General features: G+C 36.3%; 1 protein-coding gene across 2 annotated transcripts in view; it reads right to left on the bottom strand.

Moving 5' to 3' along the window:
• LOC112569335 overlaps positions 1-13,843 on the bottom strand; it is a 94,198-nt gene that overhangs the window by 63,124 nt on the left and 17,231 nt on the right. The gene's annotated exons all lie outside the window — the stretch shown is intronic.

Below are 13,843 nucleotides of genomic sequence, written 5' to 3'. Positions count from 1 at the left end.
AAGAAAAAGAAGAGAATAAGAATTAAAATAAATAAGAATAAGAATAACATGTTTGTTTTTATAGCGCTTTCCCCTACCATTAAAGGTGGGCTCAAAGCGCTTCATTAAAAAGACAAACACACAAACATAATAATCCCTGAAAAATAGTCTAATTCGAGCAGTAAATCATCGGGTTTGAATTACAATCACTGAGAAATAGCCAGATTCTATTCAAGAATTTCCGGACTGAAATACTGGAGGCAACCATGAGTTGGGTTAGTCATAGACTGTTCACAAGCACTTGCCTCTTACGACTGTATATATAGAGAGAGTTGTGGAAGCCAGTGAGACACACCTGTCTGCTACCTGATATTAAAACCTTGCTAGCCTTCACACTCCTGTGTATGATACATTTGTTATGCAAGTATTCCAGAGCATGCAGTACACCCCGCAAATTACAAGTGACCTTTAGCTCCGATTGCTGTAATAAGACAAATCACCATCAACGTTTTCTACTTCAAACAGTTTAACAGCCACCTGCAGTCCTGTACTTATACTGTACTTACCGTTTGAACACGAAGAAGGTCAGCGAGTCTTAGAGTGCTTGAAATGTGGTATGAGTTTAGTAGATGGCAGGACCGAATATATACCTCTCCGTCGTGACAGAGATTTTAATAAATCGGGGCTAAACCAAACATTTACTAAATTACATCTAATTTTGTAACAGGTATCAATGGCTGTTTGTGACATGTTATTAATCATTACTCTTTGTGTATAACAGTTTCCTGTAATTAGTTCTACATGTTACTGCGCATGTGGTGTTTACTACATGATGAAGTCTGCGCCAGGTGTCGTCAAAGTGTGTTTGTTCCCGTCTGCGCATATATATAATTATATATATAGAACATACAATATTCAGCATTATATTTGCTTTTATACCACAGACTTGTAATTGGAAGACATTTTTTTATTTTAAAAAATCATTTAACAAAATGAATGAGTATGTGTCTAAATTAGAGTAAATGAAGGTATTATATGATTTAAAATTTTTATCTTTTCGCTAACTGTTGTTTGTAGCCATTTAAATTTAAAGTCCGCTGGGAAATTGGCGAAGAAGCTCTGCCTTGAATTATTGCCTTTCATGGCTTAAACACCAAAAGTCCTCAGCTGACCTGAAGTGTCAGACCATTTGTTTTCGTAAATAGCATTGTATTTTCATCTTTGTTAAGTTTGTGTACCATACTGTAACTGTTTTCTTTCATTCGTTATACTCATCACTATTATTGGGTGAGATTTATCTCTGTCTGAAACCTTTAATGTTAATTTAGCTTAAAACTACGACCTTAAGCTAAATTAAAGGTTTCAGACAAAGATAAATCTCTACCAATACTAGTGATAAGTACAACGAATGAAAGAATACATTTACAGTATGGTACACAAACTTAAAAAAGAGCAAAAATACAATGCTATTTACCAAAATAGCCTGACCCTTAAGGTCAGCTGAGGACTGTTGGTACTTAAGCCATGAAAGGAATTCAGATTCAGCGCCAATTTCCCAGAATAAAAAAATGTCTTCCAATTAAAAGTCTGTGGTATAATAGCAAATGTAATGCTGAATATTGTACTTAAAAATAATAAAAAATAAATGATCTAAAATGAAATACTACTGTTATTTATGGTGCAACTCAATTAATTTTGATATTATTGCTATTGGCAAACATTCAAAAGTTAGTGCGGTGTGTATTGATTCAAAACAAAATGTGTTAATAATGATGAGAGCCGAGAAGCAATCGATGACAGCAATAACGATGTCACAACACTGTAACTGTAACGACTGTCAAGGTCAGTCTCTATTGTTTCAAGGGATACAACAGTTTGACAGGAGTGAGATTGAATTTGACAGAAAGGATAATTCTGTTCTTCTATTTTTACCATGAACTTTATGCAGTGTACTTATTGTATTTGTAATCTTAATTAAATAAAGCAGAAATTTAACTTATTAGGAAATCATAGAAAACATATAAACAGATACTATTTAGTATGCTCAATTTTGTTTACATAAAGTAAGTGTCTATTAAATAATAGAAACGTATAAGGCCGTTCAAACCTCAACTGAAAAATGTAAATTTATCAAATAAGTTCAAAATGTATCTGAAAATATATATTGACATCCAGATGACGTTTCACAAAAGTAAATACACACAATTACTAAATGATAAAGCTAAATGATAAAGTATCTCTTTAAGTCAATGTGATCTGCAATTAAAGATTGTTGTGATTAGTTCTTCCTGTAAATCACATAAAATCAAATGGAAAATGGCCGCCCACAGCCATCAGTAAGCGCTGGTTTGCGTATAATACATAACGGCCACAGGTGAGTGGCACACTGTTGTAACCGCAGTCGTATCTGAGCTTGTAATTCTGTGCGAAAATTAGCGAATACATAAGGGAGGCAACACTGGAACCTTTAGAAATTGTTCCTCTAGGATTACTCCCCTTTAAAGGCTTGAAAAAAGTCAATAAATCAGCTATTTTGTTCTGTTAAGTAGGCAAGCTTTGTTTATCAAGCTCCTTATTGACATTCGTTTCTAATTCAAATGTATATTATAATAAAATAGATGATGATGACTCGCGTTACTCTTATTATAGAAACTAGAACAACTGAAGCAGCGGACATAAGTATGTCTTAAACACAACGTAGTTCCTGATTCATACGCCCAATTAAACGCATTATTTACTAGAGTGTTCATCTATGCTTTTTGCTTTTTTTGATGTGTTTTGTCCACTGAACTTCTCTATGAGTGTGTGTGTGTGTGTGCGCTTGCCTTTGCCTCAAATAACAGGACTATCAAATCATTAAACGTCGATGCAGCTTCACTTTAGATGTTACTCATGACTAAAAGTTACAAAAAAAACTCTCGTTTTTACAAACTTTAGGATACCTCATTAATTTTTTATCACTTTCTTTGCACGTCGGAAAATTTGAACGCTGACAGGATAAAGGATAATTACATGTTGTGCCTTGTTATTGTAAGTTGTTTTTTTTCTTTACCTCAATAAGTAATTAGATGTCGGGTACCTATAATCTCTTGTGTAGATTTGTCGCGTACCGGCCCCCAGACGCCGGAGGATGCACGCCCGAAATCCGCTCGCACAGCCGGTACGAACGCGCAACCCCCTCCGCTCGCCCGGAGACGGCTTGTGACGTACCATTCGAACCACAGGCTGAGCGCAGACCGCAACAACAACGATGACAAAGACAAAGTTTACAAAACAGACAGGTTTATTAACTAACATAAAATAACACTAATAGGAAGCAAGCATCAAAAATAATTCACAATAAAAGAGTTGCCCTGTGCACAGGCATGTTACAGTAGGCGAAGAAAAAGAAAAGAAAGAAAAAAAAAAAACAACGAGGGAAGACAAACCACCCGCACGCACTGCTGGGTGGCGAGTCAAATGTCCGCTCAAGGTGTTCGCTGGCGGCAGCCCGCCCTCTCTGGCCCGCGTGCCGCTACAGCGGTGACCCCCCTCTCTCCCTCTGGACCAGCTGTGCCCCCCGTCGGTTCTCCCTTCCGGGTAGACCTTGGTCACGTGAGTCCCTGCTCGCCGGCCTCCACCCTAGGTACTCCCTCGATGACTAGGCCGCACACTGGCGCAGCAGGGTCGCGCTGACGAGGCGATGAAAGCGCAGGGTCGACACAATGGCGGACATAAGCACGAAAGGCAATGTGCAGACACGAAGACATGGACGAAGAGCAAAACCAACATGAAGAATGTGCAGAAAAACGTAGAGAATAAAAAAGCCTGTAGAGAAAAACAATCCATTCAATCAACAGGCTGCACTCTAAACACTGCTCAGTTTCTAAACACATATTCTAGCACAAGTATATGCATGTGACCATTAAAACACCGGTCCTAAAACACAAATCCATTTAGTAAAAACCGGGTGCGCGCCCGGTCAATGCAAAACCATCCTAACAGGACAAAAGTCTTACACTCCAAAAAAAATTAAAAAAATCGTGAACATAGTCATTAACATATAAAGATCAGCTCATTCGCACTCCAACCCCCAACTAATGGCCCTATAGACTAGAAACGTGTAGAACTCAAGGAAAATAGACTCTACTAACCCAAAATGGCTTGTGATGTATTGAACAATCACCCCGACACTGAGGGATTGCTATATTTTAAAATGCCATCTAAACATTTATTTCGACCGTTACTTAATCAGGTAATTTTTGTTTACTCGAAATTCATTAGATAAACGTGAGTCTTTTGTAAAGCTAAGGGATTATCAACATTAATATCTCAATGTCAATATTGTTCTTGCTTTAGTAGGTGGCTTTACTATGATCAAAACCAATTATGTCATTGCCCTGACACATGCTCGTAGCTGCATTTATTTAAAATAAACCATTAGAAAAAAAAAAGAGAAACAAAATCTGCAATATCGGGAAAAGGTAGGTAGTCACTTTGGAGTCGATGTGTGTGTGTGTGTGTGAGGGAGAGAGAGAAAGAGAAATGGAGAGAGAGAGAGAGAGTCGGAGTGCCTTTCTACATTTCAGTATATTCTATGAAACATTGACATCACATTTAGATAAACCAATCATATATATATATACACACACATCTATTTTTGTCTTAAGTTCTCCTGACAGTCTTAACAAAAATTAGTGTAGGTCGCAAAGTGTTTACATGTATTTCATGTCAGAATTCCAAATTCTAGAATAAATCAAGTTTGCAAATTAAAAATGTTGCTAGTGTGTCCGTAACTTGATGGTTATAGTGAATTGTCATAATATTCAACATATGAATGGGAGGTAATGTGCAGAAAAAAAGGCAGAAAGGAGGATCGCAGTAATCACCCTTCTATTAGATCTTTATTTGTGTTGTTCTGCCTCGGTGAATTCTGATAAAGGAGTTTTATAGAAAGATTTATATAGAAATATCTAAATTAGTAGCAGTTTACATGTTAAAGTATTTGAAGCTTTGAACAATGAAAGGCTAAATAATAATAAGTGTAGTTTTCAATTTTTTTTAGATAAGATTTATACATTCCTGAATTTGTTCAGTAAGTTTAATGGAGTCTCATCTTGTGTATCCTGCGACATTTGAGGTCCAACCATACTTGTTTGAATGGACTAAGAAGGGAAGAATACAGTAATCCCTCGCCACTTCGCTCCTCACCTTTCGCACCTTCACTATTTCGCGGGTTTTTATAAGAAATTAATTGGAAAAAATATTCGAGAATCTACGCTTCTTCGCGGATTTTCTGCAAATTTCGATCAGGAGAAAAAAAAATGTATATATTTCTGAATTGTTAGATAAAGAAACTATTGTGTGTATAAAATATATTACCGATATTAACTACAGAGAAATATTATAATTAGGAAAATTACTTTGAATTACAGTATATAGTGTATGTATTTACTCTGAAACGAAGTTATGGTAAATGCGAGATTTTTATGTTTTATAACGTATGTTTGTGAATGTTTTATTGTTGAATTTTTTCTGATATATTTTTATTAAAAATAAATTTTATTCGTTGTTGTCTCCTATCGCGTCAAAAAGAAACACTTTTGAGATGCATGTGATATGAAATAATTATATTTAGTAGATTTGACACTAGCTGGAAGGAAGTAAAATTTATCCTTCACAAATTTCACCGGTAGTACATGTTATGGTATTATATCTACTAACGTTGTGACAGCTGTGAGAGGTACCATGCTGTATTTAAAAATTAATTTGATAAATCATCATGTATAAAACACCAGAAGACAGAAAAGAAATCAACAACATAATGTACAGACATCAACAAGTACAAAACTCACAATGCAATGTTTACACCTTACAACGCAAACAAACAAGAAAAATCGCAAATGATTGTTAGAAAGTTGAACTTTTAATAGTCTCTTCATGCAGGGGTCATAGGTTGTCACTTAGTAGTTCACCTAGGCCTATGCTTGTAATTCTTGAAGAGCTGACACACAACAACAAAATCAAGTGTAAATAATCATTAAAATCTTATTTTCTGCATTATTCTTAGTTTAACCCTAGATACTCATGTTAAATAAGTTGATCGGGGTAACCAGTAGGATACTATTACTTCATCTCTCTTTCTGTCACATTCTTTTCCTAAATATTGATATTTCTGTTTTTCTATGTGTCTGCGTGTTTGCCTATCAGCTATTTATAATACCAGCAGAAAATTCCTGTTCGATCTCTTCACGTGTGAGTTTTCCATCGTCTGAAAATGTAAACATAGTTTAGAGAAAACAATACTGCAAGTAGAAAAGGACAATTAGTCTTTTTTAAACAGAAAACAGTTTCAAATTGGAGAAAACTGACAAAAAAACAATGACGACCAAGAAATCAACGATTTCAACTACACTTTTGTTAGATGAAAAGAAATTGCTTTTATCATTTACTTTATTTCTACATTTGCATGTTGTATCCCAAAGGCCTTGTTCAAAAGCTTTCAAACTTACTGTTGCTGTCCAGTCTTTTGAAAAGGGCTTCAGCAGAAGAGGGACTGATGAAGCCTTTTTCCTGTCCGTCCATTTTGTCGAAGATTTTAAAAGCTTTCTCGACTTCAAGAGGGGGTGAACCGGGATGTGTTCCAGCGGCGAATTCTTCAAGGGTCAGATGTTGATCTCCTGTCAAAGTGAACGTTATGTTACCAAGGTGTCTTAACAAAAAACAACTCCGCAAAGCTTATATACCTTTACAAGATTTTGTCCTAAGTTCAGCAACCCCAAACACCAAACTTTTTAATGACCATGTTCATTAAAAGCGGCTCGTTAATGGAAAACAATACCCAACCGCCCAGCCCTATACATTCAATCCGCATCTTCATTATAATTTTCTGAAAAGGCTTTCAGATATTTAATGATCTCAAATGTCATCTCAGTGCAACAAATTCACACAAGAGACTGTTCTAGAATAGCAATCACATGGAAGTATTTAAAGAATGCAACTGGTGGACAAAATCGGAATACCCACAGCAAACAACCGACAGCAAAACATGTAAACACTTGTCCCAGTCAGAGACACGTAAGTGGCAGTCAGAAAATAAACCCTTTGTTTTTAAATTTCACTGACAGGTGCTTCGGTTACTACATCAAAGAGCACACGAGCAGGAAGTATAATTATTAATAATAAATATAATAATTCGATCAAATTGATTAAAGTGTAATTTAGGCCTAAAATTTTAAAATTAAAATTAAAATTATATAATGATGATTACCGTTCAGGTCATCATTGCGATAGTTGGTAAACCATTCACTGAACCCAACAACCCCATCCTTGTTGTCGTCCAAATATTCAAACATTCGAGCAGCGTAGTTGTCAGGAGAGCTAATAATATAAAAAAATTGTTTTTTTCAGATCTGATTAATACATTGTACATTAAATATACTGTCGTGTTTCGGCAGTTTAAAAGGTGATGCTGGTAGTAGTGGAAGTGCGTGTGTATGTGTGTCAGTGACAAAAAGAGAGTTTGTATATATATATAGGTATTTATATGCATGTGTGGGTGAGTGAGTGAGTACCTGTGTAAGTGTGTGTGACTGATTGTAGCTGACTGTGACGACCTTTTACCTGTAGACTTTTTCAGACTACTTAAAATAAGTGTAGGTTCTTCTGTTGATTGCTACCTAAGACAAAGCGACTTTTACCTGAGCGCGACCGCCAGGAGACCAAGAAAGACGATAACCAACATGATGTATTCTGCAGGTAAGTCTGCAAACGGATCTGTCAAGAGACAATAATTAAAAATAATGTTATATTCTTAAAGCATCCTCTTGCTATGGCTTAAAAAGTAATTTAAAAAAAATTAAAATATGGAAATTCTCACATGTTTATGTTTTGAACATTTCATATAGCTGGTTATATTCTCTAAAATATTATTTTTTTTCATTTAAGTTAATAACTATGTGAGCAGCAGTTTTATTTCAAAATTAGTATTATTAAGTGCCGATTAATGTAAATTTGACGAATAAATTTAATTTTTAAGCTTAAAAAAACGAAAGCTCTTTAAAAAAAATAATATTGTCTAACTGATACATCGTAAAATCACGCTTGTAATAGAAAAATTATTACTTCAAACAAATTATAATCTCGAAACTCTTTCACGTGCTTTTTCCTTTTATTAAGATTAAGAATTTCTCTACTATTGATTGATTTCTAAAAGAATAAGAAAAAGAAAAAGAATAACAATTGAAAAAATAAGAATAAGAATAAGATGTTTGTTTTATAGCGCTTTCAGATTCTATTCAAGAATTTCCAGACTGAAATACTGGAGGTTGCCAGCATGTTGGGGTGGTCATAGACTGTTCACAAGCGCTGGCCTCCTATGACTGCAGAGAGAGAGAGATGTGGGGGTCAGTGAGACACACCTGTCTGCTACCTGATATTAAATTTTCTGGCCTTCACACTTCTATGTATGACACCTTTGTTATTCAAGTATTTCAGAACATGCAGTGCAACCCGCAAATTACAAGTGACCATTAGCTCCGACAGATCACTGTAATAAGACAAATCACGATCTAAGTTTTCTACTTCAAACAGTTTAACAGCCACCTGCAGTCCTGTACTTATACTGTACTTACCGTTTGAACTTTAAGAAGGTCAGCGACACTGAGAGTGCTTGAGTTGTGGTGTGAGTCTAGTAGATGGCAGGACCGAATATATACCTCTCCGTCGTCACAGAGATTTTAATAAATCGGGGCTAAACCAAACATTTACTAAATTACATCTAATTTTGTAACAGGTAACAATGCCTGTTTGTGACATGTTATTAATCATTACTCTTTGTGTATAACAGTTTACTGTAATTAGTTCTACGTGTGGTGTTTACTACATGATGAAGTCTGCGCCAGGTGTCGTCAAAGTGTATTTGTTCCCGTCTGCGCATGTATATGTATAACATACACTGTTTCATATGAAATCAGGAATTTAAAATCAATTGCTTTAACGTAAACTTTCTCAAAGATGGGGTTTTAATCCGTGAGTCTGGAAGGCGCTTAACGGTTGATGCACTTACCAGGAAAGTAAGAGCAAAGAAAAAAGCTTTTGCTGTATTATATATTGTTTTTTCACATCAAGTTTATTGTTTAGGATTTGTGTTCATTGGTTCTTTGCTTTCATTTTAGCATCAATAACATCAAATCAATGGCAACCCATGTCGACAGGATCTGGTGTTGAATGAACTTTAATTAATCACTTGCGTTATAAAGAATATAAATAACTGGTCATTTAATTTTAAAAGAGGCAGCGATAATGAAAATACTGACACTGCTGACAAAAGACTTGTTATGTGATAAAAAAAAGGTTAACTGGCCATTCTCTTTGCAGGTTAATTATTTCGTCTACTAGTCTTTCAAACTCAAAATGTAGTAGTTTTATTACAAATGAGATGAGACGTAACAAGGTTTAATATTATATACATATATCACTACAACACATGAAAATACCTAATAAAATCACGTGTTGCTTGTACAGTTTTGAAGACATTGTCTTTTGATTCGAAAGAAAGAATATTTTAATGAACATAGCAGAAGAATAATTTTTATCATTTAGTAATTGTGTGTATTTACCTTTGAGAAACGGTTATCTTGATGTCAATATATATTTTTAGATACATTTTGAAGTTTATTTGATAAATTTAACATTGCAGTTGAGGACTAACGGCCTTATACGTTTTCTAATATTTAATAGACACTTACTGAGGTAAACAAAAATTGAGCATACTGATTGTTAACCCTCTCTGTTTCTAACTTTTGTTATGAATTACCTAATGATTCAATTTATGCTTTATTTAATTTCATATAGTTAATTGAGTAAAATTAATTTTATAACGTTTAATTAAGATACACAATGAGACGATGGTCATAAAGGTCATGTAAAAATAGAAAACAGAAATATCATTCTTCTTGCCACAATTCCCAATCGTTCACATTCGCGAACTTGTCAAACTGCTGCATCCCATGAAACAATAGAGACTGACCTTGACAGTCGTTACAGTTACAGTGTTGTGACATCGTATTGCTGTCCCGTATCGATTGCTGTTCAACGGCTCTCATCTCATTATTAACACATTTTGTTTTTGAATCAATACGACAGGGCCGCTACTAACTTCTATGAAAACGAATGTTGTCAATAGCAATAATATCAAAATAAATGAGTTGCATCAAAAAAATGTAAGGAGTTATATTAATTTAGATCCTTACCTTTCATTATTTTTAAGTACAAAGTTCAACATTACATTTGCTATATACTTAGGCACAGACTGTAATGGAAACATTTTTGTTTCTTAAAAATCAGGTCAAAAAACAAAATGTATGAGTATGTGTTTAAATTAGAGTATTTAAGGTATTATAATAATTTAAATGTTTTTATCTTTCTTCTAATCGTTGTTTGCAGCCCACAAAATGATAAGTCCCGCGGGGAAATTGCGGCAGAAGCTCGCCTTTGAATTATTGTCCTTTCATAACTTAAGCACAGAAAGCTCCTCAGCTGACTACGTTCAGACCATTTGTGTTTTGTAAACAGCATTTAAATTTCCTCTTCTTAATTTGTGTTATCTTTATAACTGAAATGTATCTTCATTCGCATTAGTTACAATTGGTAGTGGGGTACAGATTATCTTGTCTAAAACCCTTAATGTTTCCACTTAAAAGTCGTAGCTTTGCAACTTCGATGGAGAGGAATTTTTTCTGTTGTACTAACGTTGTAGCAAAACCTGCAAGCCACCAATACCCCACAAAAACACCGACATCAATAATAGTCTGTCATTTTAACCTCACGGCATGTTGTTGGGATGGTTCTTTGAACATCAAATTACAGCGTTGAACACAGATGTTTGCTATGTGTTTAAGTACCCCATAGAGAGCAAAAAGTCATCAGCATCATTTGCTAGATATTGAGTATTGTTCCCTAGGATTCTTGTCAGCGGGTCATGGCGATCAGTTAAGGTTTGCCTGATATCCAAATCGTAACAGCGTCATCCTGCAACAATCGTAAATATGCAAAGAATATGTACATATGTCGTCTGCTTTTCGAATTAACAGCCTGCGCGGCGATACAAAAACGTGTTTCGTCGACAACAAGAAAGGACAACCACTTGCCACGGCTGCGAACAATTAAGATTTCGAAATTAATGGGTGGTGTGGTGGACGTGTCGGGGTGGTGGGGTGTGGTGGTGGCTACAAACGTGCACTATGTTTCCTTTAAGGGGTTAGACAGCGCCTCTGCGCGAATCGGCGCTCATACATGATGGATCGGTGTTTGATGTCGTCTGGGCAGACGCCAACTCGCGTATCTCTTATGAGAAAAACTAGAAAAACTTGAAGCATCTGCTGGTATGTAAGTGGGTCTTAGACAGACAGCACGGTGTCCTGAACATGAACGCCATATGTCGAACAGGATTGTTTCATCAGCTGTTGCTGCTTTTGTATGTGTTTTTGGGGTCCAATCTGAACTTCGCTCTGGTAGTGTGTGCTTCCTTTGCATCAAAATAAAAACAAGAACTATCAAAGCATAACGTCGATCGCCAGTTTCACTGTAGACGGTCTACTCAATGACAAAAGGTAGAAAAACTTTCGTTTCTACAAACTTTAGGGAAACCTTCATAATTTTATCACTTTCTTGCAATCGGAAATTTGAACGCAACGAGGATAAAGGATAACTAATTTGTGCTTGTTATGGTGCTGATCCCAGTGAAGTAATACTACGATGACTACCTATACAGCTCTATAGTTGTATAGGGCCAGGTGATCGTGCCGAAAAATATGCAATGCAATCACAGTATGCTGTCAGATACTATTAACACTCAGTTGGACGTTTCCGCTCTAGAGAAAGACCGTGGTCCGCGACGATCTTAATTTGGAAGTGAAACAGGAGGGACACCGATCAGGAAGCAGCCTGCTGTCTTTTTCTGTTGGTTGCTCAAAAACCAGATGTTGTGAGTAGACTCCAGATAGGACATCTAAGGAAGCTAACTTAAGGGAGGTCCATGGTAACGTGATTAGTGAGTGAAGTAGAAATTATATCTAAAATTTCCCGACGTCTAAGTAGACTTATAGTACTCGTGTTGATTCATTAAGTAGTAAGACCATATGGCTACGTCAAATCTTCAATCTATATCTTATAGATAACACACCTGGCCTGCGCTGCCGCACACACAGTCTACAGAGAGAGTGCGGTAGCCAGAGTCGCTCACCTGTCATACTGGCAAACATCCACGATATTGCGGGGGACGTCGGGTGACAGCTATAGCATAGATTCGCGACGTCCCAGGGCACACACGTTCTCACACTACCGACGTGCTCGTTGCCACGCGAGTGAGTCGCGTGCATAATATGGCAAGAACAGGAGATACAACAATATTATGTTGTGAGCGAGTAACTCACGCGTAGCAGTATAGGCGCCTGATAGTTTAATCAGGATGAGGAGAGGGTGAGTAAGAGGTGCTCGCCGACAAAAGTGCGGTTAAATCTGGTGAGCCATGTATATGAAACTATATCTCCTGCGCGGCGTTGTAGTAACATACACGATTTAGTAAAATAGTCAGCGTTAGAAACTTAATCTACACCAAAAGAAGAGAAAATATTACCAACAATATGTGTAGCTAAGACTTCACATTTGTGCGCAGAGAAACCTTTTAGTGCCAGATTGGTTCAAGAGTTGGCAGAGTGTGCGAGCACCGGATGCACTAAAGAGCTCTAATCGAAATCTTGCCCAAGGGACTTGTTCAGAGAGAATTTAAATAATTGATGTTTGTCAGTTCTCCAGGTGTCGGCAAAGCAAGCCTTCCTTGTTAAACAGTCCTAGGGCTTTTCTTCTCTGTTCACCTGTTCCAGGAAAGCCCAAGGAAAGCTGACGGATACACATGTACAAATATCAAGTGAAAGTACATAGAATTTTACATCAAACTCTACATTGCTGCATACACACTATGTATTTGACTACCATTATACTAAGGTCACCATCACGAGCAAGTTAAATGATCTCTCATCTCGCTCCATTCCTTTATTTTAATTGATCTCTGCTTGTCTAATGCTGTCCTTATGATGGCACATGCTAACTGACATACAGACCCGCGTAAAGCACCAATAATTGTCTCAAACTTCTTTCCAGCTGTCGACATGCTTCGTCCATCTGCAAAAGTAAGGAAGCAGTCTAACATAATAAAAAAACTAGAGACGTACGTAAAAACCTTAGAAATGACATTTACGTTATTTTAGTTTTAAACGACAAAACTCTGAAAGGTTTACTGAATTATTTTAAATTAAATTGAATAAATAAAGATAGACGTCATTTTTACAGCGTCTTTCTAGGCGAAAAAGAGATAGTGTTACTCAATCTTAAATTTATCAACACTGGGTGTGTCCATACGTGCCTTGACCTTGAAAGCTATCAGCTTACTGTTAGTGTCCGAGGCCTTTGAAAATCGTTAAACAGAGTCCATCAAGAATGTATTTCTGCCTGTGTCCCGTTTGTCGTAGAATCGAAAAAGCTTCTTGATTAAAGAGGGGCGACCCGGATGTTCCAGCCAGGCCAAATTTCTTTCACGGTGGTGTCATCATGTGCAGATATCTCGTAAAAAGAGTTGCAATAACTGGAGCAATTGTGTTCCTCTTTCAGATGACTGGGTAAATTGTTATTCGTCTCCGTGTCACGTCTGAACTCTATGAGAGAATCCATAGACTTACACATATGGATATTTTTTTTAGTGAACTGGGATTCAAAGTGAGTACAAACGGCTAATGCAAAATTAAAAGAACTGCGTGATTATTTATTTTAATTAATTCTAATTTACACCAAAACTAATTAAGTGGCAACAATTGTTGAAAAGCATATT

Source organism: Pomacea canaliculata, linkage group LG7 (assembly GCF_003073045.1).
Source record: "Pomacea canaliculata isolate SZHN2017 linkage group LG7, ASM307304v1, whole genome shotgun sequence".
Taxonomy (NCBI): Eukaryota; Metazoa; Mollusca; class Gastropoda; order Architaenioglossa; family Ampullariidae; genus Pomacea; species Pomacea canaliculata.
This window is presented reverse-complemented; position numbering and strand designations above follow the sequence as displayed.